The sequence below is a fragment of the Piliocolobus tephrosceles genome, chromosome 14 (genome assembly GCF_002776525.5).
Source record: "Piliocolobus tephrosceles isolate RC106 chromosome 14, ASM277652v3, whole genome shotgun sequence".
Classification (NCBI taxonomy): Eukaryota; Metazoa; Chordata; class Mammalia; order Primates; family Cercopithecidae; genus Piliocolobus; species Piliocolobus tephrosceles.
In genome coordinates this window covers 46,061,127-46,069,306 of record NC_045447.1, presented here as the reverse complement: position 1 = coordinate 46,069,306, position 8,180 = coordinate 46,061,127, and the positions used below count along the sequence as shown (strand labels likewise).

The 8,180-nt window shown below is 41.3% G+C and overlaps 1 pseudogene; it reads left to right on the top strand.

The window, feature by feature from the left end:
- The first annotated feature begins 5,577 nt into the window (after window positions 1–5,577).
- On the top strand, window positions 5,578–7,886 carry LOC111536842 (annotated as a pseudogene).
- The last annotated feature ends 294 nt before the right edge of the window (window positions 7,887–8,180 follow it).

Here is an 8,180-nt window from a genome sequence, read left to right as displayed (position 1 = left end):
TAAACTCTGAAGAGAGAAAGAAAAGCCATTTGCTTGAAATAGAGTATATGCAATACAATTATTTATCTTAAAAAATGAAAACCACAAACATGCAAAAAATGTTTTATCTGTCAAGTTCTCAATAAACATATTTTTCTTGTGAAATTATTGATTAAATAGCATAGTACATGAACAAAGATGCTTTGTATTGCATATGAAGAATTTGTGGTAACATATAATTCGTTAATTTGCTTAATAAAAAGAGACCTTCCATTATATATATATATACACACACACACAGATACACAAATGAACACATACATAACACATAACTTACTTATTTCTAGGGAGTTCCTTCCAACCTTGCAGTGTCTACTTAACACATGCCACAACTATTGAAACCTTGTTCCCAACAACTGATTGTAGCAGGACTAATTTTAGATGCTCAACTTAATGTCAAGGCATGCTGCACAACTGTTTCCCATGAATAATGAACAGGGGCTAAGAACTCTTTCAAAATGAAAAGTAGAATTAAATGGCATACCACAGAAGATTATAAACTAATGTAACTCAAAGGAAGATAGCATTTATATTTGCTGAGTACTGGCAGAAGTTAAATAGAAGTAAAGACATCATCAATTAGGCATCAACCAATTCAGGATTTCAGATCATTCCAAAAGGTGGTCATCGATCTCTACCTGTACAGAATATGAATCAAATAATTTACCCAGGAAATTAATACTAAGGTCAAGATTTTAAATAGTTGTACATTTAAATGTTTTTTAAAATTTTTAACATCGAGATATTTAATTGAATACTAACAAATAATGTGGTAACAACACATAATCCTGGTCTATTATTAAAGTCAGGATCCCGAGCTCTCTATATCGCTGTTAATCAAGTTCATGAGAATATCCAAAAGTAAATACACTACATTTTCTTTTTTAAAATGGTTTTATAATTCAGAGTTTTCAAAAATTCAGTTAGGTAACTAGTGGTAAAACTTTCCTGTTTTCATTTTGATCCTCTTTCTAGCAGAAATAGAGAAAGAGTAGCAGGCAAGGTAATAAAGATAATCAAAGAACCTTGAATAATTAGCTTTGGGGGAAATACTACTTAGGCTAAAAGGCTAAATGGGCTGAGTAACACATCCTAAACTAATCCTGGCCTTTTCTATTTGTGGTAGATTTGGTTTTTGTTTTGTTTTGTTTTTTTGAGATGGAGTCTTGCTCTGTTGCCCAGGCTGTAGTGCAGTGGTGGTATCTTGGGTCACTGCAACTTTCGCCTCCGGGTTCAAGCAATTCTCCTGCCTCAGCCTCCTGAGTAGCTGGGATTTACAGGCACGCACCACCACGCTTGGCTATTTCTTTTGTATTTTTAGTAGAGGAGGTTTCACCATGTTGGCCAGGCTGGTCTCGAACTCCTGACCTCGAGTGATCCACCCACCTCGGACTCCCAAAGTGCTGGGGTTACAGGCATAAGCCACCATGCCCAGCCCAGTTTAGACACTTTAAAATATATAGATACCTGAGCCCCATCCCAGATCTATAGAAAACCACAAAACAGCCAGAAATAACTCCCAGGTTTTAGGAAGGGCAGACATAAGAACTTTGGAAAAGTTCCCTAGGTAATTATGATTGTATGCCGCTGATTTATATCTATCAAAATTACAAATGCAAATGCACTGATCCAGCAATTCCACCTCTAGGAACTTATCCTTATCCTTCAGATAATACATACAAGTACAAAATGACATAAGTGTAATGCTATTCATTACAGCACTGCTTGTAATTGCAAAGTCATGGAATAGAGACTGGTTAAATAATGATAGTCCATTTAATGAAATAATGCTATGAGACAATTACAAAAAGTAAACTGTAAAATATTATTTAAAAAAGAAAGTTATCCAATATATTGTTACTAAAGCAAGGTACAGAACAGTTTGTAAAAGAGAGAGATAAATGATATATAATAAATCTATATATTTGCTTATCAGACAAAAAACATCACTGACAGGATGCACAATAATAGTGGTCTTGAAGGGGTGAGGAGAAGTAGGTAGTAGAGGGTGATTATGGGAAGGAAACTACTGTATGCTTGCAAATGCTGGTAGTTATTACTACCTTTCCTATTGTCATTTCTATTTCACTGGTGTCTATCACCCAGGGCAAGACCTAAAACAGTTTATTTTTAAAATTTTGAAACTGTGTGACTGTATTATTCATTTTAAAAATATATTTCTAATTCCACCTCCCTTCCTCCCTCTCAGTCTCCCCAAATTGACCTGATACAATTGTTTCTTAAGATTTTGGTGGCTTTCTAGCGTTTTAAAAAATTGTATATAACACTGTACTCGTAAGTATATTGCAATCTATGTTTTAATTTAACATAAACATTCTCATATGCTATTTGTTACAGGCATAAAAAACAATCCATACTATCATAAATATTTGTTGACTAGATTAATTACCCCAGGGAAATGTGACTTCTCTCTAAACTCCTGCAGAGTTTTGGTGATAAAACTGATAGGGCATTTATGATATACATACTCATTTTTAAAAAAATTTATTGCCAGTTTTGTTCCAGAGATAATATAAGATGGTTCCGCCTGGTACTACTGTGTGAATTATTAAAGACAAAAGCAATATGATCCCACTCAGTCAAGTAACTGTGCTAGATAGGTGTGCAACAAATTTTTTTTTTTTTTTTTGAGACAGAGTCTCACTCTGTCGCCCAGGCTGGAGTGCAGACCGGGTTTCACCATGTTCGCCAGGATGGTCTCGATCTCCTGACCTCGTGATCTGCCCATCTCGGCCTCCCAAAGTGCTGGGATTACAGGCTGGAGCCACCGCACCCGGCCACAACAAATATTTTAAGTGAACAGTATCCGCTTAGATTCTGTTCATTTAAAATATTTAGAAATGGGCCGGGAACAGTGGCTCATGCCTGTAATCCCAGCACTTTGGAAAGCCAAGGCTGGCGGATCACTTGAGGTCAGGAGTTTGAGAACAGCCTGGTCAACATGGCGAAACCCCCTCTCCACTAAAAACGCAAAAATTACTCAGGCATGGTGGCGCACACCTGTAATCCCAGCTACTCAGGAGGCTGAAGCAGGAGAATCACATCACTTGAACCCAGTGGGCAGAGGGTGCAGTGAGCTGAGATTGTGCCATTGCACTCCAACCTGGGTGACAGAGTGAGACTCTAAAAAAAAAAAAAAAAATTTAGAAATGTTTCATTATCGGCTGGGCGTGGTGGCTCATGCCTGTAATCCCGGCACTTTGGGAGGCCAAGGCGGGTGGATCACAAGGTCAGCAGATCGAGACCATCCTGGCCAACATAGTAAAACCCCGTCTCTACTAAAAATACAAAAATTAGCTGGCTGTGGCGGCACGTGTCTGTAATTCCAGCTACTTGGGAGGCTGAGGCACTTGAACCTGGGAGGTGAAGGGTGCAGGAAGCCGAGATCGCGCCACTGCACTCCAGTCTAGCAACAGAGCAAGACTCTATTAAAAAAAAAAAAAAAAGAAAGAAAGAAAAGAAAAGTCCATTATCTCTACTGTTTTGCCCAAGGCAACCAAGTGATTAAAAGATTCCATGACAAAAAAAAAAAAAAAAAAAAAAACAGATTCCATGACACCTGCTTATGTGGCCATAGAGCCATTTTCTCTGAGTTTCCTAATCCTTTACAAGTACCATCAACCCAAATTAATGGCAACATCCTCAGGGTCCTTACAACTTTAAGAAACCGAATATCCACAATATTGTTACCAACTTCACTCTGAACACTTCATATGGTTTAAAAAAGCATTTTATGTAAAAGGCTAATTCCATTATGCCAGCAGATAGTCCACATTCATACTACTTTGATGATCTGATTAAACTAAAATGTATTGAGTTATATTTTATGCCAAGCACTATGTTAGATGCTTTATGTAAAAAATGTTATTCATTGTTAAGTCAGAATTCCATTTTTAAAAACTCGAAGCAAACTCCTAAAGTAAAAATAGTGCTTTCCGGCTGGGCGCAGTGGCTCATGCCTGTAATCCCAGCACTTTGGGAGGCAGAGGCGAGTGGATCACGAGGTCAGGAGTTCGAGACCAGCCTGGCCAGCATGGTGAAACCCCCGTCTCTATTAAAAATACAAAAATTAGTCAGGTGGCTAAGCACGGTGGCTAACGCCTGTAATCCCAGTACTCTGGGAGGCTGAGAAAGGTGGATTGCCTGAAGTCAGGAGTTCAAGACCAGCCTGGCCAACATAGTGAAACATCGTCTCTACTAAAAATACAAAACAATTAGCTGGGCGTGGTTGGCGGGCACCCGTAATCCCAGCTACTTGGGAGGCTGAGGCAGGAGAATCACTTGAACCCAGGAGGCGGAGGTTGCAGTGAGCCGAGATTGTGCCATTGCACTCCAGCTTGGGCAACAAGAGCGAAACTCTGTCTCAAAAGAAAAAAAAAAAAAATTGGCCAGGCATGGCGGCACGCACCTGTAATCCCAGCTACTCTGGAGGCTGAGGTAGGAGAATCACTTGACGCCAGGAGGCAGAGGTTGCAGTGAGCCGACACCGCACCACTGCACTCCAGCCTGGGCAACAGAGGGAGACTCTGTCTCAAAAAAAAAAAAAAAAAAAACAAGTGCTATTTACTGGTTGTTGTTTTTAGATTGATAATTTCAATGTAAGTTATAGTAGTACCTGTCCTCCGGTTCAGCAACCAGTCCAAAAATACTAAGTGAAAAATTCCAGAAAGGAACATTTGTAAGATTTAAATTGTGCACCATTCTAAGTAGCACAATTAAAATCTCTCATAATACCGGCTCCCGCTTCCTGCAATGTGAATCATCCCACTGTCCAGCCTATCCACACTGCATAAACTGCCCACTCATTAGTCACTTAGTAGCCATTCTGGTTACCAGATCAACTGTGGGGTATTGCAATGCTTGTGTTCACGTAACCCTTATTTTACTGAAATAATGGCCCCAACGCAAAAGAGTAGTAATGTTGGCAATTCAGACATGCCAAAGAGAAGCCACAGTGCTTCCTTTAAGTGAAAGAATGAAAGTTCTAGACTTAGGAAAAAGCATAACCTATAATAGGAGTTGGTACTATCCATGGTTTCAGGCATCCACCAGGGGTCTTGGAACATCCTCCTCGAATAAGGGGGGATACTACCATACCCTTAAAATCTTAATTTTTTAATTCAAATTGTATTATTGGATTTATTTTTCAGTAGTTAGGGGAGCATGGGAGCAAAGGATTGCTTTAAGAATCCTTTCCTCAACATGTAGAAGCCTGATTAGAAAATTAGGGAGAAGAACAAACAAGTCTAAAGCCGGTGGTTTAACAAGACAAATACATGAATAATGCAGCCTGGGCAACATAGTGAGACGCCGCCCCTAAAAAAAAAGACATGAATAATGAACATATAAGTAACCCTCAGCTATAAGTTATAAAACTTACATAGAAATAGGCTATAGAAGAGTAGAATCGTGTCGCGGCTCGTGAGCGAGACTCTGGTCTCAATGCCAGCCCAGCCCAACCCAGCCCGACCCAGCCCTCACAGGTCCACCGTGGTGCATGCAAATCACCTCCCAGCCATGCGCTCCCTCCCGCTCCTCAGCGCCTTCTGCCTCCTGGCGGTGGCCTTGGCGACCGAGGTGAAGAAACCTGCAGCCACAGCAGCTCCTGGCACGGTGGAGAAGCTGAACCCTAAGGCGGCCACGCTGGCCAAACGTAGCGCCGGCCCGGCCTTCAGCCTGTACCAGGCCATGGCCAAGGACCAGGAGGTGGAGAACATCTTAGTGTCGCCGGTTGTGGTGGCCTCGTCGCTGGGGCCTGTGTCGTTGGACGGCAAGGCGACCACGGCGTCGCAGGCCAAGGCAGTGCTGAGCACCGAGCAGCTGCGTGACGAGGAGATGCACGCTGCCGAGGGCCAGCCCATGCGCTCACTCAGCAACTCCACCACGCGAAACGTGACTTGGAAGTTGGGCAGCCGCCTGTAGGGACCCAGCTCAGTGAGCTTCGCTGATGACTTCATGCGCAGCAGCAAGCAGCCCTACAACTGCGAGCACTCCAAGATCAACTTCCCCAACAAGCGCAGCGCGCTGCAGTCCATCAACCAGTGGGCCACGCAGAACACCGACGGCAAGCTGCCTGAGGTCACCAAGGACGTGGACTGCACGGACGGCGCCCTACTTGTCAACGCCATGTTCTTCAAGCGACACTGGGATGAGAAATTCCACCACAAGATGGTGGACAACCGTGGCTTCATGACTCGGCCCTATACCGTGGTTGTCATGATGATGCACCAGAAAGGCCTCTACAACTACTATGACGACAAGAAGGAAAAGCTGCAAATCGTGGAGATGCCCCAGCCCACAAGCTCTCCAGCCTCATCATCTTCATGCCCCACCACGTGGAGCCCCTCCAGGCCTTGAAAAGCCGCTAACCAAAGAGCAGCTGAAGATCTGGATGGGGAAGATGCAGAAGGCTGTCACCATCTCCCTGCCCAAGGGTGTGGTGGAGGTTCCCATGACCTGCAGAAACACCCCTCTGGGCTTGGCCTGACTGAGGCCATTGACAAGAACAAGGCAAACTTGTCACACATGCCACGCAAGAAGGATCTGTACCTGGCCAGTGTGTTCCACACCACCGCCTTTGAGTTGGACACAAACAGCAATTTTTAAGAAGTTACTAACAAAGTCACTGGGACCACTGGACTATTCAAAACTGATACAAGGCCAGGCACTGTGGCTCATGCCTACAATCCCAGCACTTTGGGAGGCCAAGGCGGTTGGATCCCTTAAGCCCAAGAGTTTGACACCAGCCTGGGCAACATGGTGAAACTCTGTCTCTACAAAAAATACAAAAATTAGTTGGGTATAGTGATGTATGCCTTAGTTGCAGTTACTTGGGAGGCTGACATTGGGGGGCACTGCTTGAGCCTGGGAAGCGGAGGTTGCACTGAGCCGAGATTGCGCCACCGCACTCCAGCCTGGGCAACAGAATGAGACTCCGTCTCCAAAAAACTGATACAAAAGAAAATCAGCATTTTCAATCAATTTTATTATTAAAACATTTCTGTACCCCATATTAGGCATAAGGTCACTAAGAACACAAGAAATTCAGTATTATCAGTGAGAGATTAAAGGGTGAAAAATATAGTATACACTTTTCCCCCATAAGAGAACTTATTATTTCAAACTCTAGGGATTCTTCTATCTATAGACTACTGATCTCAACAGAAGACAGATGATACTAGACAACTGCTTAAAACAGCTGCTGCAAAGGAATTAGAATATATGATACTTAATAGAATTCTTAAGGCAAGATGTGGATTTGGGGATATAAATCATGTAAATTATATCCATTTTTAAAAAGTAGTTTTCAAGAAATTGTTTCTGTTTTGAACTGAAAAAAAAAATTGTTTCAAGTTTGTTTATGGTTAAGTAGCTAATGCTTTGCAATTACTACAGTTCCCCTCAAGAGCCCTACAATGAGTCTACTACGTTTTTACATTTGGTGAAAAGCATGAGCAATCACCTAAAAATAAACATAACAAAATTTTAGAACCTAGTTATCTTAAACCGTGCAAATATTACTTTCTCTAAATATAGAGGTTTAATTTTGAAAGACTTCTTGGTAACAGGTGGTAACCAATGTTGGGTTTAAATTCAGTGCTTTATTTTTAAAATCTTGGTCTGACCAAACTGCAGGAAGTTGTCGTTTGCAGATTTTTGTCACATTGCAGTCATAAAACACTTTAAACAAAATATATTTCACGTGTTCAATCAGAAAAATAACTGTTACAATCAGTTTTCATAAATTACAAAGAAGACAGAGATTCTTTCAGTCCCTTTGGGAACTGTTGCCACCATGGGACCAGGAATTATTTCCAAAGGAGTGACATCCAGAAAGCAAAGAATGACTAAAACAGTAATTTCATTCATTGTAATCAAAATTATTAACATGTAATTAATTGTGCTACCTGAATAATCTTCCAAGACTTTTTGTGATAGACGGCAATTAGTATCATCTCCCTTTTTACAAATAAAGAAACTGAGGCACAGATAATTTAATTTATTCAAAACCATGATATAAATTTGTTTTAGAAAGTGATCGAATAGCCATATATTGGCTACATAATTCTATACCACTAGTTTTATCTAATCAAATCTCACATAAGCAAGTGGCTAACTTA